Consider the following 27,044-nt stretch of genomic DNA (forward strand, 5'->3'; position numbering starts at 1 on the left):
CTGCGGATGTCAGTGATGTCAGCACACGGAGGACTTACTATCAGCACAGAGGATTTGCTCTTTAGCTGGGCAGGCAGAGCACACGATTACAAACGCAGACAACATTAGAATCAAACAATGACCCATCCGGTATGTTCTTATATGTCAGATAGAAACAATCAGATAAAGTGGGAATATGGTGAGTTCCTAAACAGCTGCACTTAACCTTCAGTGAAGGTTAAGCGCCAGGAAAGGGTGGCGGTTTAGGATGGCCAGATGGACTTTTGTCAAAAACAGAAAAGTGATAACCAGAGAAATGGAGTGACTTGGCTAAGTTCACCCTGCAGGGGGCACCTTTGCCAGAAGAGAACTAAAGAGGTTCATACATAATGGATTCTAGGGACACATCTGCAGTTTCATTTTATTCTACAGGAGACCAAAGCCAATAGAGGACCCTTCCATCCTTATTTCCTTCCTTCCTTCCTTCCTTCCTTCCTTCCTTCCTTCCTTCCTCCTTCCTTCCTTCCTCCATTCCTTCTTCCCTTTCCTTCCTTTTTCTCCCTCTCCCTCTTCTTTCTTCCCCTTCTTTCTTCCTCTTCTGCTTCTCCTTCTCCTCCCCGCCTCCTCCTTCTTCCTTTTGTTCTTCTTTCTCTCTCTTTCTCCCTCTTTTTTTATATATATAGCAGTAAAGGCAACTTTGGGAACATTTAACATGACAGTATGTGAATGTAAAGAAAAATGAAGGATTCATTAATTTTTTGTATCATTCTCTTAGTCTCCATTGCATTGATTTCTGCTCGGATCTTTATAATTTCCTCTCTTGTATGAGCTTTGGGTTTGTTATGCTCTTCTTTTTCTAGGACCTTGAGGTTCTGCATTAGGTTATTTATTTGAGTTCTTGCTGTTTTCCTAATATGGGCATTGACTGCTATGAATTTCCCATGTAGAACTGCTTTCATTGTGTCCCATAGATTCCTGTATGCTGTACTGGCATTATCATTTACTTGGAGAAACTAATTTTTTCTTTGATTTCCTCTGTGACCCATTTGTTGTTCAGGAGGGTGTTCTTTAATTTCCATGTGTTTGTGGGAGTTTTGGAGTTTCTTATGTCATTGATCTCCAATTTTATTACACTATGGTCTGATAATATACAGGGGGTAACTTCAATTCTTTTACATTTACTTAGACATGTCTATTTTGGAGAATGACCCATGTGCAGCCGAAAAGAATGAGCATTCTGATTTTGTAGGGTGGAACACTCTGTAAACATCTATTAAGTCCATTTGTTCAATAGCTTGGTTCAGTTCTAGAATTTTGTTGTTAATTTTTTGCCTAGATGATCTACCTATTTGTGATATTGGGGTATTGAGATCCCCCACTACAATTGTATTAGAGCTTATTTAGTTTTTCATGTCCATTAATATTTGTTTTGTATAGTTGGGGGCATTCGTATTTGGTGCATATATATTTAGGATTGTCATCTCTTCCTCTTGAACTGTTCCCTTCACAAGGATATAGTGACCATCTTTATCTCTCTTAATTAGTTTTGATTTGAAACCTACTTTGTCTGCAAATAAAATTGCTACCCCTGATTTTTCTGGGTTCCTGTGGCTTGAAGAACTGTTTTCCATCCTTTTACTTTCAGTCTATGTATTTCTTTTTGAGTTAGGTGTGTTTCTTGTATACAGCATATTGTTGGATTTTGCTTCTTAATCCATTCTGTCAGTCTATTTCTTTTGATTGGTGAATTGAGACCATTAACATTGATAGTTATAATTGAGAGATATTAACTCATCCTTGTCATAATGTTTTACTATTGAAGGAAAGAAGTAAAAGTGCATATTGAAGGGCAGAATAACAGTGGAAAACTAGGGGCAGGGGAAGACCAACAAGACCTGCTGCCTGCTGCCTAGCTAGACTGAGAGGGTAAAGGTGAGGGGAGTGTCTTAGAGGACTCTCAGCTTTGGAAGGGAGATGAGGAATAGTTAGTGGGATATGTTAAAGAGAAGAAAACTGGAATCCAAGGCTAACTTTGCTGAGTTTGAAGTCCCAACAGTATAGCTGGTCAGGGGAAGCATCTCAGGGGCAGATGTGGTCTGTGTCTGTGGAATGTACTGGTCCAGAGTTTGGTTGGGGCGATGACTGCATGCAGGTGTTTCCCTACCCTGAAGGGCTTATAGAAGAGTCTTTAGCTGGAGAAGCAAAAATAATGTACTGAGTTTACTTATGAATTCAAAAGACAACCAGGTATGATGGCATAGCCCTGTAATCCCAGCACTCTGGAAGGCTGACGTAGGAAGATTGCAAGTTCAGACTGCAATTGCAGTTTCCAGACTGGGAAATGAAATGACTTAGTGAGACCTTGTCTCAAATTAAAAAAAAAAAAAAAAAAAAGCCTGACAATGTAGCTCGAAGTGAAGACTCTGGGTTCAATCCTTGGTATTGAAAATATAAATAAATAAATAAATAAACAAATGAATTCAAGTCCATGTGTGGCAACTTGTCAATTTAGTGAGACTCTATCTTGAAATAAAAATAAATAAAGGACTGAGGATATAACTCAGTGTAAAGCCCCCAGATTCAATCCCCGGGGTTATGGCTTGTGTCTAGAGAACTCCCCAAAGCCTCATGTGGTCCTAAGTGGGGCTTTTTCAGGGGTGGCTGAATCTATCTTGAGATTAAGGGTGGGTGATTACTAAATCAGTCCACTGATTGGTTTGCCACTGCCCTAATCCGTGTAGTATAAAAGGGGCAGAACGTTGCTGTTAAAGCCCCTTGTTGCTTTTGCTACTTTGTGCGCGTCATGTTGTTTCTCCTCTGTGATGCTTCTCTGCCATGTGCCACCCTGCCTTGGAGCCAGCTGATTATGGACTGAAACCTCTACAAACTGTGAGCTACGTAAACCTTTCCCCCTTTAACTTTGGGGGTTAGGTATTTTATCTCAACAATGAGAAAAGTAAGATACCAGGTACCTCAAATTAAATAAATAAAATAAAAAATGAATTCAAAGGGCAATAATAAAAATATTCATTCTCTTCTGGAGTCCCCCAAAGTGATAATGTCCTTTTGGCTCACAATTTGCATATCTCATCAGTGACTTTTAATCTTCATAAAAATCTGAAATAATAACATAATTAAATATTTTGCTATTATTAATTACTATTAACTTCAGTTGCCCAAGGCAAAAAGTCAACCAGCAAACACAATTCATGGTTAAGCCAAGTAGACCGTGAGGGTCAGTCTGAATACACAATGAGCCCCCAAGTTTCTTAGCACTATTTATTATAAGAGGAGGGTTTTCTGAAAGATGTGAACTTTTGAAGCACGAACATTCCAGAACGAAAAGAAAAATTGGCTTGGCTTTTGGAACCAAAGATCTGAGCAGGAAATGAGCCAAGATAGCTGCACAGCGTCTGCACTATAAAAACAATTCTGCAGCTTTTCCAGTGGAGTTGCCTCGGAATCAGCCAGGATGCAGTGTTATAGTTACTGGGTGGGTTTTCAGTGGGATGTGCTGGGGAGTCTTCAAGAATTAATGGACAGTCAGCAACAACAAGGCCAGCTATTACAGTCCTCCAATTTTTATTGCAGAAATGTCGGCCCTTCTAGGAGAGCGCCAGCGGCAGTGACAATACTGCTAGTTGAAACCACCCTGCCTATTCCCACCTCATTAGGCTTCCATCTGATTTTAGCATATTGGCACTGGACTCTGAAGCCAGCCTCAGTCCAGCACAGGAAACCCTCCTGACCCTTGGCGCTAGGTGTTGGGAGCGACATTGAGAAATCCAGGAGACTGACCAGATGGGAGCTCTCCCTTGGACTTCTTCAGAGATTTATTTTCCCTATGAAGCAGGGGGAATTGGCCAAATCTGCCAAGCACATGGCTTTTTTTTTTTTAATATTTCATCATATGAAGAAGCTTGGGCTAGTCTTTTGGCAGCTGAAACCTGGCAAGCTGGTAATCTTGGCAAAGTTGTGAAGCTCACGGACTCAGAGGCCCTGCAGATAGCACTGCAGCTCCTCCAGTTTACAAAGTTCCTCCATGAAGGGTGGGAGAAAAACAAGAAGGGATCTGTCGCAGACACCATAGAGACATTCTGACAATATGAGCTGCTGCCAAGTTACAGAGAGAAGCAGAATGGATTTAACCAGACTTTCCAGTAGAAAACTCACTTTGAAAGCTTTTACATCCATGAGTGCTGATTAGGCCTTCTGGAATACCAATCATACATGGATTTCTACACATTTCACACACTCTAAGCAGATTCCGTGGGTGTCCAGAGGAAAGGGAGAAACCTTTATTTTCCTTTTATAGTTATCATTATTCTTATTTCCATGTTTTCTTTTAATGGAAAGGTGATAAGAGCACTAAAGAGTTATATGCTTCCACGCAACTTCTAAGGGACTTTTTAAAACATCAGTTTATTGAGCTATACAAGCAAATTTATGGTAAAATATACGTAACATAATTTTTCATCTTGACTTTTTACATATTTAACTCAATGGAATTAATTATATTCATAGTGTTGCACAACTTTCACCACCATTTCCAAAATGTTTTCATTATCCTGCACAGAAACGTTGTGGTCATTACCTTATTATCTCCCCGTTTCTCCTTCCTACTGGGCCCTGGTATTTTCTAATCTTCTTTCTATCTCTATGAAAGTTCTTACTTTAGCTTCTTCAAATGTAATCATACAATATTTCTCTCTCTATTTCTGATGCATTTCACTTGGTCTAAGGCTTCCTAGGGTCACCTGCATGAACCATATACAAGAACCCCATCCCTTTTCATGACTGAATAACATTCCATTGTGTGGATATACCACATTTGTTTATTCCTTCGCCTGATGATAGATACCTTGGTTGTTTCTACCTTTGGGCTATTATGCTCAACTAGTTTTTTATGCCACTTAAAGGGTAGAGTGTGTGCCTAGAGGCATATTGCAATCAGTTACATGTACATTCTGAACATTTCCCCACAGAAAATGCACTAGGAATAGATATCTCATGATCAATTGCCTGGCATCAATTATGGTTGCCCAGCATCAATTATGTTGATTGAAATTATTTGCATATATAGAAAAAGAAAGGGCAGAATCACTGAGCACTTTCACCAACATAATCTGTTTGGAAAAATGTAATATGGTTCTCTAAAGCATAGGTCATGCCTGACTAATGGAATAGACTTCTTTGAGGTGATGCATATTTATGTGGAAAAACAGACACTGTTATTTAAACTTACAAACTGTCTTGGAGAAAGTTTTTACTAAAGCTATTATGTTTTAATTAAATCACCATAGAATTGGAAATATGAGCAAACTATTTTACTGTTACAGAAAATTGACATGTCATTCAATGAATATTTATTAGGTGCTTAGTTAGAAGCTATAGAAAATGCAAAGAAAAACATCTCCTACAACTTGCCAAAATTCAAAACCCAGGTGGAAAGGAAGCTTAAAGAATAAAAACAATGAGTAAAGCACAAATGATCATACCTATACAAGAAAAAAAACCCTGTAAACAATGGAATTCTTTAGATCTCTATTGATCTGATACCAATCTTTCAGAAATGCTCCAAGTTTACATCTGCTAAACAATTATTCCATGAAGGAAAATCATACCTGAATTCATGCCTTGTGAAATGAACAAGAACAATAGCAAAAATACTGGTACCTTTCCGCTGAGCATCAAACAATGAATGAACAAATGAAACAATACAAATCCTTCCTAAAGGATGAGTTTTTATTTAACTGTTGTGCTTCATCAAATATGACCAAGAATAAGTACCTACATATGTTTTTCCTACATCTAAATTATTACAGTAGGTTTACATGACTAAGTGAAAAACAATAACATGTAACAATAATAGGAAGACAATTTCAGAACAAGCCAGAACAATATCTCCTAACCTAATCATGATTTTATAACAGTCATAGCTAGTCCTGTGTTAGGTATTTAAAATGATGAAATTACATCGGCTTTATCAGAATTAATTTTAAAAAGAAAATTAAGTCCTAAAGTTCAAGAATTGAAGAACATAATGATATAAAATATTAAACATTTGGGATTAAAATACATTTAAAATTTTGCATATGAATAATTAGAAAAACACATTGAAATTAACAAGAAAAATATCAGAAATAATTGTGTAGCTTTTGTCAAATGTTATTTTCAATATGAGCAACTTACAAGTTCTTATTACCATGTGGTAAAGCCTGAGACACCTAATTGTAGAAAAGATAAGTATGAAATAGTATGAAAACATAATTAAATGAGAATTTAAAACATGTCAGAGCTCTCCAACAATGCCAAACTTGTAAAGTTTAGTATGTATAACACACATTGATCTAAATGAGACATGAGGTTTAAAGTATTCCATGATCTTTCCCATTTTTCTTCCCACTAATGAAGATTTAATAGATCTGTTTTCAGTGGATAAAATATGACTGACTTGCAATAAGTCCAGAGAAGAGCAATTAAAATGATCAGAAGAGTGGAGGGAGATATCCACGAAGACAAATTTATGATTTAGAATACTAGTTGGAAAGATAAGACAGAGTGAGGCTATTTTTGATGCTAAAAATTGTGAAAAGGTAAATTTGGGAGTGGTAGAGCTAGTTCATCAGATCCTGGGATACGGGAACAAAGAGAAATTCTCTTCTGTTTTTGGTAAGGAAAGTTTTATGATAAAGATTTGAGATATAATTCTCACAGTCTAAGGTGAACTAGTGTTACAGAGTTTAAACAGGAAGAGAAAAATATGCCATTTAAATAAATTCACAGGTTGACAGCTTCATGATATGAGAAAAAGACAAATGGTAGATTTTAGGATTTTCCTCATTCATATAGGAGATGGCTGTGCAGTCAAGCACATCTGCCAGAAATATATCGCTTGGTGCTCACATATGAGAATGCTGATAAGAGCAATAAAGCCCATTCCTGCCTGCAATTCATAGGCTCTCAGGTTTAATGTAAGCTGCAGAATTGAGATGCAAATGAAGGAAAATTAAGTAGAAGTCTAATGATAAAAGGTGGGAATTTCTTTCTCTCCCGAGCCTAGCACTGCAGCTGACAATACATTCTGAGTGACTGTACAGAAATCTATTAACTTTCTTCTTAATCCTTAACTCCACGAAACACCTGAGGAAACAATCCATGTTAGAGAGAAAATGAAGAGGAGATTCTACAATCACACGGATTCTGAAAATATGTATTGTGGATCATCATACCCTTAAAGTTGCTAGAAAAGAGTTTCTCCTAGAAAGAAAACTATTGGTGAATCTTGTCACTTGTACTTATTATTAGAGCATATTTCATAATCATATTTATTTAATTTTACAAGGTAGATATACATGAAATGAGGGGATCTATATATAATTCCTCTTTTTTTTTCAAATTTAAAGCTACATGTGAGTTGGTAAAATGTGGACTAGATAAAACCAGTTAGTTTGTGCTATTCACTGTCTTTGCCAAAAATAGATTAAGGAAGTTTTCAATTTATGCATAATTTGGATACAGATTATTCTGGCTTCATGAAAGTTTCAATAACTACATCTGAATTAGGGGGAAAACAAGCCATGAGTTTATCAAGATAATAAACAAATGAGATCAGTAACATGCAGATAATTCTGTACTTTATCAGGAAGTCACCTTTGATTCTAAAATGTTCCAGCTGGGGCCAGAAGGACAAAGGGAAGACTGTAGTAAGTTAGCAATAAAATTGCATGCTGACGATTCAATTCAGAAACTGTTGCCCTTTATCTGTTTAGGAGCAGGTGCATTCCTTGTCTGCAATTATGTAACTAGGATCAGAACTCATTCTTCCTCTGGTAAGAATATTTAAAAGTAAAATCAATGCCTCTCTTTTCTAGGTGGAACTGTCAAATACTTCCACTGAAAATAATGCTAAATATGGTGAAAAATGCTAAATATGCTTCAGCTGAAGAGCTATATCAGAAAGCACCACCATGAGATCCATTATTCAAGAACTTAGTATCTGGACTACATGGACATACCATGTGCTCACAGGCCAGATGCCAAAGCCATAGCAAACCTGCACTGATGTGGAAAACAGCTCCATTATTCCCACTAATGCCTGACACATATAGTAGTCGATATGTAAATTCCTTGTCCTCTGGCAATCCCTGGATGGGAGTTATTAAATTAGGGGAGACTGTCCAGAGAGGAGGCCAAAGACTTTGATGAAAACTTATTATTTTACCATTAGAGCATCACGATATTCCTGAAATGCAACCGATACCTGCCACTGGTCTCTTCTGTATAATGTACTAGTTTCTTCCCTTTCTCATTTGGATGTCCTCAGACTGGGAAGATCAATACCGTCCTAAATTATACTGGCCTCTGAGAATGCTTCCTATGCATGATGGAACTTTCCTATTTTCTCCAATGAGTGCTTAACTATGTAAAACAAATGTGATTTCATTAACAATTTATGGCTTTCATTATTTTTTTAACTGGCTGTTTAACCCTACGTAAAATCCACCACTTGAATTCCCTATATTTTTATCTTTTAAATTGGGGAACTAAGTCAGTGCTTAAAGTTTAATAAACATACAAATAAGATTTTGATAAAAAAGTGAATTCTAATTTAATAGGTCTGGTGTTGGTTCTTGAGAATCTGCATTTCTAACAGCTCTGGGATGTGCTGGTGTTGGTGGACTGAAGACCACACTTCACTTCACAAATCTCTGCCTTGACAGAGATTTATCACCAGTGTTTCAGTTTTTTATAAGAAATTTTCTAGATGGAAAAGGATAGGAAATACTGGCTAGACTATTGCATGGTATGCATGGTATATGCAATAGTTCAGACACACCCTTAAGATGCAGAACAATATACAGTTTATAACACATAAAGGAATGTATCACCAAGTAAATTGAAAATATAATTTAATGGTTAAACAAACAGGTTTATACTAAAGAAAATGATAGATTTCTCAAGGAAAGATGTATATTAGTTGAAATTTTAAGCACAGAAAAAGTTTATGTGAAAAGCATATGGGAAACAGGATATACATAAGAAAAGTAAGGGATAAATGAAAAAACGTAGCTGAATATCATCAGGTACAACGTATAAAGATTCAATTAGATTAAATATTGAAATTTTATATTCAAATCCATAAATTCTACATATAGAATTTCATACTGTAATTCCATAACTCAATGCTTAGAAAAGATAGAAATTGATAGCTTGACAGAACTACAGTAAGTAAAGCAGTTGAATATGTCCTATACTGATTTCACAGGTACTGTTCAAAATTGAGAACAAATGCATTGTCTACAGATATTAAAATAACTGATTTTAATTAGAATAGATAATTTCCATTAGTAGAAAAATGATAATTTCTGAAAATTTATAGTGTTCCATCTTTTGATGGTTAATTAATTTGAAAACATTAAAGACAATAACATATATATTCATTCTGTTCACATTGAATTATATAAGTGAATGAATTAGCAATTGTGACAAGTAATACTAGGATAGAAACTTTAAAATAATGGACACTATTCTTTATACTACCTGAGAACTGGATTTTAAAGTTAACAGAAGTTAGAGAAATTTCCATCTCAACATAATGAGATGGCCAATAGTATAATATGTAAAGGAATGCTAAATGAATAATTAAATTTGGACAATAATAGAAAGAAGGGACGAAAGACGGTGATAGACACAATGGAGATAACCCTGAAGAGCATACTGTTTACAGAAACAGATGCAGTGCTGCGTGGGTCCCTAACAGCCCGAGGAAATACTTATTTCTAACTAAATTCAGCAATGAAACCACAGAAGCAATGTTTTCAATCCACTGAAACTTTAAAAATGTCTCTTCCACTGCTAAAAATTGAAATAGGAATCACATCAGGTAATAAGTTATTGGGGATATTGTACCTTGGACCAGAAGACATTTCAGCAAATGACCTCAGAAGTTAATGTGGACAGCCAGCACCAGCCTGGCTGATGGTTTGACACTGAAGTCCCTGAGTTATGCACAGATTCCTGTCCGTGGCAATCAAGCTTACTCTTACTGCAAAAGCTATTGGGAAGAAGAGGACATCAAATGGCATGATTTATCATTTGGTCAGTAATTTTTTACCAAAATGAAAAGAAGTTTTCAAAGCTTTATGCTGAGATTTCCAACACATTAAATGCGTCTGCAGAAGATAGGCCATTAAAATAATCACCTTAAGGGGCTGGGGATTTAGCTCAGTGGTTCCGCAGCCTGCCTCACAAGCACAAGGACCCAAGTTTGATCCCCGGTACCAAAAAAAAAAAAAAAAATCACCCTAGAAGAATTTTTTAAATCTTTCCGCCAGGGAATAATATCAAATGCTGCTGTCCACATTATCAGGTCCACTGCATGGGCAGCTTGCACAGCCTTCTTTAGATTTATTTAAGTTAACTGGCCTAGGAGTCCTCTGGGCTCCCTATTCTTTCGACATTCTTCCAAGATCACATCTGTTTTAAAGAAAATATCCTAAAAATAATTTCATTACAATCTATTTCAATATTCAAACCTATGTAATAAAGGAATCATCTCACAATGCCATTTCTCTTTTCTATCCTGTGTTCTCTGCTTTATTTCTCCACTGGCTTCCTCTACACCTCATATAGTTTTTGCCTCTTCTTCCCTTACCCTAACATCATAGCATGTAAAGCTTAAAGGCAGTCTCTTCCACCATTTCATCTACATCGAGGGTAGACAGACAAGACAGGCAGATCTGTGGACAGGAATGTGACTTCAGAAACATTTCATTTATTTACTTGTGTGTTTCCTTGTTAATTATTTTGTCTGTCTGTCTGTTTAGTGCCAGGTATTTATCACCCAGAGCCTTGCATATGCTAAGTATTCTCACCTTATCACTGAACTACACCTCCAACCCACTGGTTCTCATCTGGGCTTGCAAGATTGGGCTGCAAATTAGTTTTCAAGCAATCAGAAATAATTAAGTTTTCCTTGAAGAACACCCCCATGCTATAGACAGAATGGGTTCTGGCCTCCAAAGTTCATATGATAAAATCTAACCCAATGCAATGGACTAGGAGGTGCATCCTTCAGGAGGCCACTGGGTCATGAAGATGAAGACTCCATGAGGACACCAGTGGAAGAGACCCCAGAGAGCTCCTTCACCTTGCGCTGTGTGTGGTCACACTGAAAAGATGGCTCTCTGTGAACCAGAAAGAGGACCCTCACGAGACACCCACTCTGTTGGCATTTGCATCTTGAACTTCTCAGCTCCCAGAATTCTGAGAGAAATTTCTGTTTATAAACCATCCAGTCTGTGGGACTCTGTTATAGCAGCTCACACTGATTAAGACAACTCAGTGTATTTTATTTATTTATTTTATTTTAAAATGATACATTGAGCACTGTTCAAGATCTGTGGTAGGAGCTGAAACTACAAAAGTTGAGATAACACAGTTCTTACCTTGAACAGACTCACAAGATATTAGAGAAGACCAACATAATTAGCATTTGACACATGCCTAAAGTCCCAGCACTCAGGAAGCTGAGGCAGGAGGATCTCAGTAAGTTGAAGGCCAGCCTGGGCTACACAGAGAGTTAAAAGCCAGCCTGAACTACATAGAAAGACCCCATCTCAACAAAACAAAATAGACAATAGCGGGAGCAAACACACGAGCAATATTTACTCTTTATCAATGGGAAAACATTCCAAGATCCCTAGGGGGCTTCTGAAAACAAAGATTTCACAGAACTCTGTATATACAGTGCTTTTTCACATATATGATAAAATCTAATTTACAAATTAGGCATGGTAAAATGTTAACAATAACAGCTAATACTAAAATAGAACAATGGTAACAGTATACCACAACAAGTTATGTAAGGTGAGTAGTACCTCTCACATGATACTGTGACAGAGAACCTGATGACTGAGACGGCCACTAAGGGACTGACAGGAAGGTAGCATATACTATATGGATACACTGACAAAGGGATGATTCACATACAGGGCAGGACAGAATATCGTGGTGCAAGATTTCATCACATTACTCAGAATGGCACGCAATTTAAAACTTACAAATTATTTCTCCAAATTTCCTAGAGAATATTTTGGACTATGTTTGAGTGTGGAAAGTGAAATTGTGGATAAAGGGAACGACCGTATGGGATGTTAATCACTTTACTTCCTGGGCCTCATATGCTGAAAAGCATTGGTTATACCATGAAGAAGACAAACTCTCATCATGTGCTTGAGTCCAAAGGTCACAGATACTGTGCTATGGTTTCACTGATTAATCATGTCATTTAATGTGAACATTGCCATCTGGTCATTTCAGAATTAATCAGTATCTTTTTTACCAATCTTTCCATTCTGCTTTTTTTTTATTAACCTGTGTAATTTCCTTTTTTTGAATTCATTAAGTTTATTGGTACATTTTAGGTATACACTATGATGGCATTCATTGTTGGGAAGTCGTATCTTTACATGATATATCTTGGTTATTTTTTCCCCATTGCCCTGCCCTCCCTTCAACCCTTCCACCCCTCCCTATTTATAAAGACTTTGTTTCTGTTTTTTCCTTTCCTCATATTTTTCCCTTTCTGTTTTGTTTTGTTTTGTTTTTGAGACAGTCTCACTATGTAGTTCAGGCTGGCCTTGAACTCATGACAATCCTCCTGCCTCAGCTCCCTGAGTGCTGGAATTACAGGCATGCACCACCACGCTCATCTTACCAACACAGTTTTTGACAAAAACATATATCTCAACTCACTAAGAATCAGGGCTATACAAAAGAGACAGATAAGTCCAAAATGCACCAGTGAGATGGTATTTTACCTATAAAATGGGAAGAAATTATATTTTTCCAGTACCAAACATCGATGGGATTAACATTTGACATAAAACATTGAAATAGCTAGGCATGGATAACTCTCCTTTATTCTCTCCCAAAGCATACATATTTATGTGGGAGGTAACTGCTGCACTAGGGACTGACTAAGATTTCAGGATTTCTTACAGCAAGGCACAGCCTAATAACTAGTTCTCACTAGTTGGAGTCACTGGAGACCACCTCAAAAACAGACCTTTTAAGAAGCAGGTCTGCCTTTTGTACATTTCCTTTCCTTCCCCTAGCACTAGCTGGCTGCTGTGGAGACCAGAACCACAAGTGGTCATGCATCTGGATTTCTGGTTTACTGCACAGTGATGAGTAAGTAATAGACCAGGAGCAATTTTAGTTGGCTATTATCTTTGGGTTTAATCTTTATTACACCTTAGCATAACCTAGCATATGTTTTGAAAAATAATTGGACCAGATCTAGAAAATCTGCAAGTGGAGATACTGTGCTATCGTGTCATTTCACTCCTTGATATGTTTCCTGGAGAAAAATTTGCATCTTGCATGGTGTCCACTGCAGTATTTTTTTAGCAACAAAATGCTAAAACCATGTAAATGTTAGTCAGTAATAGGATAAATAAAGCATAGTGCATTCATGCAATAAATTGCACACAGCAGGTGGAAGAAATGAAATATATCCCGTTATCTGGGGGAAAAAAACTATGTATAACCATGATCAGAATTCCAAAAGTTATGCTTTGTAGAAAAAATACAAAAAGAATGGTTAAGTATAATACCATGCACTAAAATACAAACACAAAACAAAGAAGTGCTTATAGCTTTTTAAATATAAAAATATAAAGGTTAGAGCAGAATTATCACAGTAGACTCATGATTGTAAGGAAGGAAGGGAAGAAAGTAGGACTAGTTTTGTGGTCAAGCAGAATCTTATTTAGCTGTCACATATCAAAAGAAAAATAATGAAACTATTTTATTTGGGCAATGATTTTCAAAATAAATATTATGAACAAAGACAGGAAGATTGTATTTATGAACAAATACGATCAACCTGCAGGAGGGCTAAATAGTGGGTAGTGGAAAGAATCGTCCAATAGATGAAACATACTACTGACATGGGATGGGACAGCACGTGCATAACAAACTCTCCCAATCACCAGCCAAATATTTGTTTTACTTTACCTTATTCCAAGACCTAGGCCATGGCTGCAAAAGAGAAAGGACTGGCCTAGTAGCTCACAACAACTCCTCAGCTAATTTTAACAGCTTCCTAATTTACAAATCATAAGTTTGTCCATTGTAAGTGTACAATTTAATGAGTTCTATGGTAAATTTGAATTGCACAACTATCACAACAATCCAATTTTACAAAATTTCCCTTAATCCAGAAAAAGGACCCTTGTGTCAATCTGCAGACAATTTCTGTTGCTGTCTCTAGCCCTGGGGAAACCATGGACATGTTTCTGTCTCTATAGATTAGGCTAATTTCTTCAACAAAGAAGGAAAGCATAAATTCAATAGGATAAAGAAAATCTTCTTGAAGTCCTACTATGTGTTAAGCATTGTATGAAGAATTGGAATTACAAACAATTTATCAATGGTCAAGGGGGTTGTAGTTTGAAAGGACTGAAGAGAAAGATGGAATAAATAAGTATAGACAATAAAGTGTTACAGAAAAAGAGTACTGATAGGATCGGGGGAAGAAGTAAAAGATATTTGAATGGCAAATATTTGAAAGTTTTATACATGTTTCACTTTAATACATGTGACAGCTCTGTAAATCATATATTTCTATTTTTACAAATGAATAAACTAAGCCTCAGAAAAGATAAAAAACTTGAAAAAGTTCAGAAAACTAATAGCACTATAGAATATCAAAGCATATCCCTCTAATTGCAAAATTGTTTATTGTTGTGCAAACTGTACATTCCCAAAGATTCATTCTGCTTATCTCCTTAGTCAAGCTCATAATAAATTGGTAAGAAAAGTAGAATGCAAGAAGCATCAGTTACCCTTTAAGCTCATCTCTTAATTATTAATATATTCTCAATTTAGTTCTTCACATCTAGAGTCATACTAACACACTATCAGACTACAATATCTCTTAGAAATATGTAGCAACTTCTGGGAATCTTTCTAACAAATAATTTTAAAGCTCTTGTTTTTATCTTTTTACCTTAATATTAAGACTTGTGATGAATTGAATTATTGTTTATAATTCTTTTTTCATCTTTCTTCATGTCTTATATATCCACAACCTGTGTCTCTTGTCTTTTTACCATTCTGTTAGTCAGCTTTCCATTACTGTGACAAATACCTGAGATAAGTCAACTTATAAGGAAAAGAAGCTTACTTGGCTCACAGTTTTGGAGGGTTCAGACCATGGTTAGTTAGCACCATTGCTTTTGGAGCTGTGGTGAGGCAGCACACCACGGTAGCAATCACATGAGGGAGCAAAACTAATCACTTCATAGTGGCCACCAGTAAAAGAGAAAGAAAAATAAAGAGATCAGAGTCCCACTAGGTACTCTGGAGCACTTTGACAGTACCTGGAAGATCTTCCATTTGATCGAAGATTGCAACACCTTCCACTGGGCCAAGCTAGTGACTAAGCCTTTACTATATGGTCCTTTGGGAAGCATTTAAGATCCAAACTATGGAAAATATCAGTTACTATAGTGGGCAGAGTTTACTGCCCATTCCATTGACATCAGGTTTGACTATTGACTTGCTCTAACCAATGTACGTAATATGCGAAAAGTAACTGTGGGCAGTTTAGTAGGGTTGATGATGTAATGCTTGCTTATACATGAGCATCCCATGCTTGCAGGAGAATTCACAATTGCTCTACAGAGAAGTTCCTATACCTTCAGCAGGAAATGTACAATAAACACACATGGAACACTTCAGAGCTCAATCTGTACAGAGAGGCTAAGGCCAGGCCAAATAAGCTGATTGTGCACAGTGTCACAAATGCATGAGAAGTAAATACTTATAGCACTTACCACAGAGATGTTATGGTTGCTATGTATTCAACATTAGTTAATGGATGCAAGGTTCAATCACTTCTGTAAGGGGAATTTGAAATACAAGCACTCCCAATTCATTGCTCTAGTTTATAACTCCTCTTGGAAGGTCAAATATTGAAGACTTCGATTCCACCTCTAAACCTGCTCTTCCTAGGTCTGTCAGATTTTTAAATACCTAGATAAACAGTGTAAGCCAGAAAAGGATTACTTGACTCACCATTTCAGAGGTTGCAGTCCATTTTCCCCTGGCTCCAAGGCAGAAACATAATGGCAGAAAGACATGGAGGAGGAATCCTACCGCTCATGGCATCTGAGAAACTGAGGACAGAGGAAGAGCAGGAGAGTAAGGTGCTAGGGACCAGATAAAGTCCCCAAGGTCATTCCAACATGATCCACTCAATGAGGCCCCACTTCCAGTTTTCATTACCTTCTCATAATGCTATTGAGATATTATCTGATCAATGACTTAATACACTGATGAGGTCAGAGTTCACATGATCCACTCACCTTTGGAAAGTTCCAGGACTGAACATACAAGACAGATACAAATCATAACACGTTTACCACAGTAAATGGCACCATGATGCAACTGGGAACTAGTAGGTCATCCTTGACCACTTCTATTGTATTCCTCACCAATCTAGTCCAACAATTTTTCTAAGGATGTAGGACTAACTGATTTCTCTCCTTGGTCCCTCTCCAATCTCTATATTTGTATTTGCAGTCAGAGCAGTCTCTTCTGCTCATCAAAACTCATCAAAAAAGAGTGCGAAAAGACAAACCATAAAACAATTTTTTAAAAGTTTTAAAAGAGATTTACTACCAACTAAAGTTTGATATATAGGTAGAATAGCAGCACTGTCAAAGAGAAATATGGTGGAACTACATATGAAATTTTAAAGTTTCTAAAAGTAACACTTAAAAAGATAAAATGAAACATAAAAAGAATCTTAATATGTTTTATTTAACCCAATATATTAAAAATAGTATCAGCAGCCATGTATGGTGGCTGTAAATTTGGCACTTTGAGAGGCTGAGGCAGGAATAAAGTTAACAGGTGATAAATATGAAAATTATTATTAAACATAACTTTATATTTTATAGTCTTCAAAGTATAGTTTTATGCTACACTTACAAAATAGTCACATGGGGCTGGGGATTTAGCTCAGTGGTTCCAGCGCCTGCTTCACAAGCGCAAGGTCCCGAGTTTGATCCTTATGAATGCAAGGAATGTGGAAAGGCTTTTAGAGTGCATCAGCAGCTGGCTCAGCATCAGAGAATCCACACTGGTGAGAAGCCCTATGAGTGTAAGGACTGTGGGAAGACCTTTAGACAGTGTACACACCTTATTCAACACCAGAGACTTCATACTTCTGAGGAGCTCTATGAATGTAAGGAATGTGGGAAGGCCTTTGTATTGGCCCAGACCTTAGAGTACATCAGAAAATTCATTTTGGTGAGAAACCCTACGCATGTAAGGAATGTGGAAAGGCTTTTAGAATATGCCAACAGCTTACTGTCCATCAGAGTATTCCTACTGGTGAGAAACTCTTTGATTGTAAGGAATGTGGGAAGACTTTCAGATTAAGACAAGAGCTTGTTCGCCATCAGAGAACTCATGCTCGTGAGAAGCCCTATGAATGTATGGAATGCTGGAAGACCTTTAGTAGTTATTCACAACTTATTTCACATCAGAGCACTCATATTGGTGAGAGACCGTATGAATGTGAAGAATGTGGGAAAGCCTTCAGACTGCTCTCACAGCTTACTCAACATCAGAGTATTCACACTGGGGAGAAACCTTATGAATGTAAGGAATGTAGAAAACCTTTCAGACTGCTCTCACAACTTACAAAGCATCAGAGTATACACGCTGGGGATAAACCTTATGAATGTAAGGAATGTGGGAAGGCTTTTAGACTTTATTCATTTCTTACTCAACACCAGAGAATTCATATTGGTGAAAATCTCTACAAATGTAAGGAATGTAAGAAGCCCTTTAGACAGCATTCACACCTTACTCAACATCAAAAGATTCATAATGGAATTTAATACAGAAAAGCCTTCAGATGTACATTGTGTTACAAAACACTATCAAATCCATTTTTGAGAAAATTTGTTTCATGCTTACAACTAAGAATAAGAAATTTTATATTGGAGAAAGAACGTGTTGCTTTAAAAGCCTTCTTTCATCATTAAAACATTGTTTATCTTCATCAGATCCCAATGAGAGAATAATGTCATGAATGTTGGAAAATATTCATCCTTACCTGTCATTGTTTTCTTTTACTACTTTATTATTATTGTGATATTAGACATGATGCTATCATTTTGTGCCTCATTTTGTTCACTTGTAAAATAGTGATATTAGTACAGTAGTTGTATTATTTATTGCTGTGTAATAAATCACCACAAAAACTTAAAAGAAATAGTTACGTCTGATAATTATGGTGAATACCAGAGATCCACAATATATGCGCATTTATGGAACAATAAGAAAAAACAATCAGTCCAAAAGAACAGCGGGAAAAGACATGAGCATAAAGATGGATGCATTCACCTATTTTTTCCCTGCTCATGGGAATAATGCATTTCAAGTGCTTTTTCAGAAACCCAACTGAAACACTATAGAGGGACTAGTGGGTTTCTTCCCCTCACACATGAACAAACATGGTTGCAAATCTTAATTTTAAGTAATTATGTTTTTATGTATTATTTAGAGATTAAACAAGCTGAATACTATCCATTGAAGTTTCTGTTTAATTCTATTATAGTTTATGGTTCTTGATGTTCTTAAAATTCTAATTATCCAAGGCACTTTGATTCTGATAGGCAATTCATTCCTCTTAGGGAAACTTGTGCTTCTATATGACAGAATCTTCACTATCAGCATGATATCATCCCCAAAACTGATGGGTGAAAGAAAAAAAAATCACTGGGATATATATATATATACACACACAAACATGTTTTCCTAAAGTCAGTAGCGAAGGCGAGGGACCAAGTTTAACTTCTAGTGTTTTGCAGAAGGTGTCCCTAACAGAAGATTTTTTCTTATCTCTTAGAACATTCATCTTAAGTCCATTATTTTATATATCCCTGAGAGTTCTGTCCTTTCAAAAGAACAATTATCATGGCACTTTTCCTGTGCTGCTCTTGAGAGTTCTTAAAAGGTTATCCACTTACTAAGTGCTACCATTAGACAACCCGGGGCTTTTTGTTCCAAGGACTCCTGATAGCTTCCTCAGAAAAATAAGGAGTAAGGGAAATAATTATTGAGTCCCAGGAACTTGATAGTTAGTGGTGCCAAAGTGACTTACGGTGAAGGAGAGTTAAACATTTGAACCCATCCTAGGTGGAAGATTCATTATTAGCAGGGGGAAAATGCTGGGAAAGATCACGTTTCAGCCACTCAAGTTGTCCAGAGATCCTGACCATAAGATCTGGTATGAAGCGTCTCAAAACAGGGAGTAAAATAAATCAAAATCCTAGTTGAAGATATGGGATGGAGGGGGGGTCAGACCCAGAGCAATTACAAAAAATCGAAAAACAGAAACAACAAAATCCAAGAGAAACAAGGGCATCATATTGGGAAATTCAATAAACAATTTATCACCCTAGCAATGAGAGCCCGGCTCCATCAACACGAACAGCCAAGGAGCCATGGCCCTGGGAGCAAGTAATGGCGGCCACACTGTAAGCCTATGAGCTTGGAGAGGCTGCAACAGCGCCCCAATGGGTACATTAACGTTCTGCACGGAGCTGAAGGGCTTTAGATGAGTGACCCAGATTTTCCTGCCAGGGAAGAGAGACTGCCAAGTGACTTGGGAGCCCTGAGAATGCACCAGGTTGGAGACAGGGAGTCAAAGATGATACCCTAGTCCTTGGAGTCCCTGTTCCCACCCTGCAGCAACAGGGAGATGCTAGCCTGTGAAGCACCCTGCTCTCACTTGTTCTGAGCACTGCACCAGTTTCCAAAGTTTTGAAAGTCTACTTTCCCTTCAACACTTTTTAAAATTTACTTACCAAGTTTATGGACTATTTATTTTGTGTTGTGTGTGATTTATAATGCAAAAAACCCCAAACAGTCTTGTTTATGAGCAGGAAGATGGCCCTATCGAGCTTTGCAATTGCTGTGCCTTTGAGCTATAATGTAGAGCTCAGGTATTTTTGGGATATTGCATCAGAATCCAGAATTTGAACTGAAAGAAGAAAAAAAAAACAAGCACATTATTTTGAACTGAGTCTCAGAACAATATTTTCCCATTTTCCTTTCTTTCTCAATCATCCTCCAGGCAGTTAAAAAGTGAAATATTGCTTTAGAAGACATCCATTTAAATGACATGGTAGAGGACATAAAATTTGAATCTACAACACCTTAAATTACTTGTCCATTAGTAAAAAATCAGATTTTACACTCCCAAAAGTATTTTGTTTAATTGAAAGTGCTCAGAGTACCACTTCCTAAATATTCAAATACAAAGACTTCAACTAATCTAGCTCTAGTTTACTATCCTGTTATGGGATGAAGTGGAAAGGAATAAAACTAATAAATTAAGTTAATGGATGGTCCTCTGCCTAGATTAATACAGACTCATGGATTAATCCACCTTGATTAACATAGGAAAAAAGCAATCACAAATTTGGACAAATGACCCATTACTTTTCTTCTTGTTGCAAGGATATTTTGAATTAGAAGCTTGTGTTGGTGCTTTCTCCTCAACTTTCTATTTTGAGGAATTCTAAACTTACAGGAAAGTTGTAAGAATAAGACAATGAAAATCCATACACTGTCCAGATTCATCAGTTCCTAACACTTTGTCATATTGGACTTATTACTCTTTCCTTTGGACTTATTTCTTTTTACTTTTATTAGTATGTATGTGTTTGCAGCACATAATGATTACACTCACTGTAGGGAATTGGTACATATGCATAACACATTTTTCAATTTTTTTCCCTTCCCTCCTCCCCGCTTTTATTTTGTCACCATCATGAGTTAGCTGGCAAACAAATCCTTCCACTCTTTAGAGTTTCGAGGGGATTCTCGCCCAATAAAATTATAACTTCAGCCAGACCAATCTGAATTCCAGAATTTTCTGATATGACGTTTAATTGAAGGAACTGAAATGGATAAAACAGCACATGACAGGCTGGGAAGGGAAGTCCCTCAAACACGTGACTGCGGATTACTTTAATTCTTTGTAAGAACTGCCTGGAGGGCACTGCTAAGATAAAAGTATAGTTTTAAAATGAACGAAAGTGTAATAAAAGATATAAAAATGATTTTTTAAATGAGCTGATACAGGATCAGGAGAAAAGCAAAACCACCAATTTTCTTTTCATCACTGTGAATGTGCCTTGTATGTGCCACCGGGAAAGTGGCCTCAAACAGAAGGATTCAGAACACATCTCAGAGGAGATGAGGATGTGATGGTATGTGTGTATTTCCCTGAAGAGGTGCTTCAGAGACCACAGGACCACTTCATTAAATACGGTCTGCGTGTCCTTGGTGTTTTTGTCTCAGCAAAATCTCTGTGGGAAGTTAGGCACAGATATCTAAAATTAAAATACTGCTCCAAAGTATATACATTTTTATCATGGGTAAGAGTTTTATATATGTGCCTGATAAAAAATGTGATAATTTTTAAATGAGTGAACTCTTTTGAAAGAAAAAGGCAAGGGAGAAAAAAATTTAAGACCCCTCCTAGTTACTTATGACTTCAAAGACATAAATGTAAAATGGATGCAATTTATTGAGAATCATGTATCTCCAAACTGAGGAAACAGACCCATGCTTTAAAGATATCCTTATAATTTTGCATGAGCATTCTCTCCATGGCTGTTGAAAGGCAAAGCTCAGTACTTTATGGATATATAAGTATAAAAAGACAAATTAAAATAATAAGTTATAAGTAAGAGTTATGTTTTCTTTGGAAGTTATTTTTAAATATTACAGCTCAAAATAAAGTTCATGCTTTCATGATACAGTTAAATGTCTTGAGTTTAAAATTTTTTTAATGTATTGGTCAGCTTTCTGTTGTGAGGACAAAATATATGAGCCTGGTAACTTAAAGGAAATGTGGTCTATTTTGGCTCATGGTTTCACAGGTTTCAGTCCATGAACAGCTAGCTGTCTCCATGGTGGAAATATCATGGTCGAAGAGCTTGGGGATGGAAGCGTCTCTATTTCTGGCATCCAGGAAGCAGAGAGGGAAGAAGAGCCCTAGAGGAAGGGGCCAAGGATCAGACAGAGCCCCAAAAGATCACCCCCTATGATTCACCCAGTGACACCCTCTGTGTGCTTTATTAATCTCCTAGGTGTCTCGCAAGCCAATCAAGTTTACCACAGAGATTAACCAGCACAGCTGGGTGTCATGGCACATAGCTGTAATCCCAGCACTAAGCAAGCTGAGCAGGAGGATAGCAAAGTTCAAGGCCAGCCTGGGCTACAAAGCAAGTCGAAAGCTGGCCTGGGCTATACAGCAAGACCTTGTCTCAAAAACAACAACAATAAAACAAGAGGAACCATAAAAGGAAATAGCCGTTTGTTAATATCAAAGTTTGGAGAGTTCTAACGGTACCTATGCAAATTACGTACAATGTATTTTATATTACTTTCCTCAGAAATATATACTTCTAATATAATAGTTTAAATTGTTCATTTTAAATATAGGTATTTGCAAATATAGATACTATTTTACACTATAATCTGATATAAAAGCCATAGAACATTTAAGATTTTTAAGTGACTTTAAAGTTCTAAGGGCACAGAATTCTTCCATATAAATGGATTAACATCAGAATTTAATTTTCAATAAGGTAAGTAAATATATGTATTCATATATATTAAGTGCAATTTCTGTAAATCTTATCTATCGATGTCATGAAATAATAAAGCAAGAAATATATTATTAGCCTGAATCATTTTCTCAACCTCCCCACACATACACCTGCTAAGAAACTATTGACTAGCTGTGTGAATTAAGACAGACAGTAAGTGTGCATTCTTCCTTTCTAATAAGATACCTCATAGGGTTTATACCAAGGACCTTTAAAGGCTATTTTCAAACTATTTTCTATAAAAACGTAAATGTCCATTTAACACTGGACCTTCCATTTTCAGTCTTGATCAGACAGCCAGACCTATTTCCGTGATACCTACTGAGGCTCATATCTCCTAAAAGAAGTCTCTATTTAAAAATAAAAAAGCAACAGGTGTTACTCCAAGATGTTACTTGTGAAATTTATGGCAAAGGCATGAACTTTGATACTCCTATGTTCTGAGCTGCATGTGGTATCAGAGGAAGCTGATACGAAAAGATTCAGAAAATTGGCTTCCAAGCTACACAGCCCTGAAAACTTTAAACATTTGGGATTGTGAAGAAGTTGAAATATTTCTTGTATTTAAACCAACAATCACACTGAAATAAAATGTTCCAGCCGGTGCTAGTGGGGATGGAACTTGAGCCAGTGCAATACTGGGAATGAAAAACCCAACCCCCACCCTAACCTTGGTAGTAGTTTACACCTTTCCTGTTAATAAATTACTTTCACAACCTGCAGTTATACTCACAGAGGGAAAAACCAGCTGTTTCCATCCACCAACTCATCTTAACAACAGATATCACCATTTTGAGCACAAAAATTCTTTGGGTTCAACAGTTTCTCAACAGACTTACCTCTCTAATCCCCCGATCAGCTACAGGATTGAAACAGCACCGAACACCAAGACAGAAACCACGGGTTCGCGTCCAGGTGATGCTGATTTTCACTAGCTTGAGGAGGTTTCCTAGCAAAGTTGTCACCTGAGTCTGTTTTCAGTGGCCAATTACTCCTGTGTTTACCAACTCTCAGAATGAAGCAAGAATTCCTCATCTTAATATATATTAACTGGATGTTTGTTGTCCCCCTCAAATGAATATGGTGATCCTAATCCCTATGGTGATGGTATTTGGAGGTTGGGCCACTGGAAGGTAATTTATTCATGAGGGAGGACCCCTTCTGTGTGGGATTAGTGTCCTATGAGAAGAACCCTAGGCAGAGAAGCTCTTTCCCTGCCATGTTGCCACACAGCAACAATTTGGGCATCAGCAATCCAGAAGAGGCCTTAAAAGAACCCAACCATGCTGATACTTAATCCCAGACTTCCTGCCTCCAGAACTCGAGAGATAGGTTTATCATTGGAGCCTCCCAGTCTATAGTGCTTCTTGCAGCACCTGAACTAAGACATTCAATTACCCAATCCTTTTAAGCTTGATAACAGAATTCGTTTCTTCTGGTGAGTAATGCTGTACTTGTACTCTCTTGCTTCTGGTTTCCTTCACTCACGTCAATTTTACTTCTTTCTTACTTTACTCCCACCTAAACCTAACTTAATTCCCTACCCACACACACCTGTTCATTTGACAGTTTTGTAAATGCTCAATCTCTTATGAAAATTCACCCAGAAGTCCCATATCCTAATATTGCTTGAAAGTTTGGAAAAATTGAGTTTTGACATTTCCTCCTACAATCCAGCTTTAATTTTTTTGTCATGTAGTCATCTCTTCTTTACCAGCATGCTGGAAATGAATATTTTTACCCAGGTGGCATTCTGAACCATCAGCAATGGCTCTTTCAAATACACAGTAACTTTTCCTTCAAGTGTCCCCTGCCTTTTAGGCAAAAAACATGCTTGCTGCATAGAAAAATGGAGAACTACATTTATACATGTATGAGGAATTCAGATGACCTTAAATTTGACCAAGTCTTCATTTCAGTAACCCGGCTTTCCCAAGAAGATTACAAGCCTGATTTGAGAATTTTAGATATTTTTGAATCATTTCACTTCTTTCAATAAGGACTAATTCTGTTGCTCTGTTTTTTTTATTTCTACATATTCTACAGTGGAGTTGCAAATGATGGACTCAGCCAGAGCTCATAAAATGAGTAAGATTTTCCTTTCCTTCTGGTACAAAAAATTACAGAAGATAAAATGGAATTCAGTACCCTACCCTATAAGTAAATTCTAAAAAGGGCCCTACAATAAAGGAACATTTGAGGCATCCTGTAGCAAAGCCACCATTGTCTTCATTTCTCTTCTTTTTTTCTAATCTGACATATTTTGATCTGTCTCTGCTTTCTAGGCACCAAACTAAGGACTTTCATATACATTATTTCATTTCATATTTGCATTGATTTGATGTGGCAATGTTATTATCCTCAACTTTACTGGTGATTCTATTCAATCCAAGAGAGTAAAATCATTACATGTAGTTACAAAGCTGTTAAGTTGCTTAGCTTGGACTCAAGTTATCTGACTTTGGTTGTATTAGCATTTTCTCTTCCTTGCCATACCCTAGACATTCATTCCCCTGCCGAATCACTCTTGGATTAGAGTCAAACCTGTGTTGTCCACATATGAGATGTGCACTGTATTAACCTTTCATCCCTGGGGGTGAAAGGCTTGACATAAACAGGTGATGGAAGGCAAGACTGATTTTGTTTCACGGTTTCAGTGGTTTCATGTCGTGGTAGGCAGCTCCATTCCTTGTAGACCTGTGATGAGGCAGGGGCATCATGGTGGAAAGGCATGGTGAAGGAAAGCTACTCATTTTGTGGCAGCCAGGAGGCAAAGAGTCATATGAAAGTAAGGGGATGAGGACAAGATATACCCTCAAAGGGCATGCTGCCAGGGACCTACTTCCTCCAAGTGAACCCTGCCTGCTAACCACGCAGTCAGTTAGGAACTTATCAATGGATGAACCCATTGTGACGTGGCAGTTGTGATCCATGCACCTCTGTAGGTTCTACCTCTGAACGCTGCATTGAGGATCACGCCTTCAGTACATGTGTCTTTGGGGACACCTCACGTTTAAACCATAACGCAGGGCAAATGTTTGCTAAATAAAGAATACATCCTAAGCTATGTGTGCTGGGCAGAGTTCTGAGTTCTGGACATACAGCAGTAATTAAAGAGTGTAATGGTGTTTTTATTACAGTGAGGGGAGACACAAAGCTTATGAACAAATATACAGTAATGTCTCGGTTCATGAACACTTCTGTTCGCAAACACTTCAGCTCACAAACAGAAGTGTTTGGCAAAGTTTTGCTTCTGTTTGGGAACTCTGCATCAGGTGATGAACATGAATGAGACCATCTTCTCCAGAATCATGGAATGAATTAAGTTTATGAACTGAGGTACCACTGAAATTACACAGTATAGAGTGATACGTCCTACAAGGAAAAAAATAAAGCCAGACAAAACAAGAGAAGGATTCAGAAGTATTATCATTATAAATAAAGCAAACAAAGTTCTGTGTGAAGTGAGTGAATGAGCCCTATCTACCTATCATCTATCTACCTATCTATCTATCATCTACATATCTACCTATATGAAACTGAGGATACCTGCGTAGTTGGAGCACCACAGAGAAAGCAAAGAATGGCTGGAAACGATGTCTGAAAGAAGGCTGGCTGGCAGATAGGGAAGAACATGGTAGGCAAGATAATAACTTTACCCATTACTCTGCGTGAGATGAGAAACTATTGGAAGATATGCCAGTCTTACTTTGAGAGGAGCCCTCTGTTTACTGGCAAGAGTAGGGGAAGACACTGCCAAGGAGCCAAGCCTCAAGATGGTACTTTGCCTCCTCCCTATTCCCTTTCTCCTCCATAGACTAAACTGTAGACCCTGGATGGCACAGCCCCAGGAGACAGTTACATTATGGATCTTTCTTCCTTGTTCCCTTTCTGTGCATTCCCTGATCACAAGACAATCACACTACATTCAGCCTAGGCCACATAGCACTATTTACCCAGCCTTCTGTCCCTGTTTGTCTTACACTATAAATAAAGAGTGTGCAGGACTCCAGGCAGTCATTAGGTCCTGACAAGCTATGGTTCCACCTGGTCCCAATTTTCAAGAATAGTCTTGATATCTTCTTTCTTTCATCTCACCCCCACTCTCCCTGGCTTTGGAGGGCTGCAGCATCACACCAAGAGTCCAGAGAGGACCAGCAACTCCGACTTGCAGTAGGGTGTGGTGGGGGGTGGGTTGTGAGGAGAGGTCTGATGTTTTGGGGAAAAGGGTTTAGTGTATTGGTTTGATAACTTGTTAGTTCAGTATCAGAGATGACTCAGTAGGGAATGAGATAGGGTGGTTTATATTTTGAGTGGTCTGTGGGCACCATGAGGCTGGAAGAAGGCAGT

General features: G+C 37.5%; 1 long non-coding RNA gene across 2 annotated transcripts in view; it reads right to left on the bottom strand.

Moving 5' to 3' along the window:
• Positions 1–27,044, bottom strand: part of LOC110344873 (uncharacterized) — a 157,275-nt gene that overhangs the window by 100,617 nt on the left and 29,614 nt on the right. Inside the window, exons 1-2 of one of the 2 annotated variants that reach the window (XR_015449660.1) lie at positions 23,534–24,607; positions 16,069–16,169 (exon numbers count right to left, since the gene is read on the bottom strand). This is a non-coding gene — a long non-coding RNA (uncharacterized LOC110344873). Of the gene's footprint in view, positions 1–16,068; positions 16,170–23,533; positions 24,608–27,044 lie in introns of those variants that run through there. The other variant, XR_015449661.1, reaches the window with a different exon arrangement.

Source organism: Heterocephalus glaber, unplaced genomic scaffold (assembly GCF_053883595.1).
Source record: "Heterocephalus glaber isolate CG9 unplaced genomic scaffold, H.glaber_assembly_v1.0 deba00000768, whole genome shotgun sequence".
NCBI lineage: Eukaryota > Metazoa > Chordata > Mammalia > Rodentia > Bathyergidae > Heterocephalus > Heterocephalus glaber.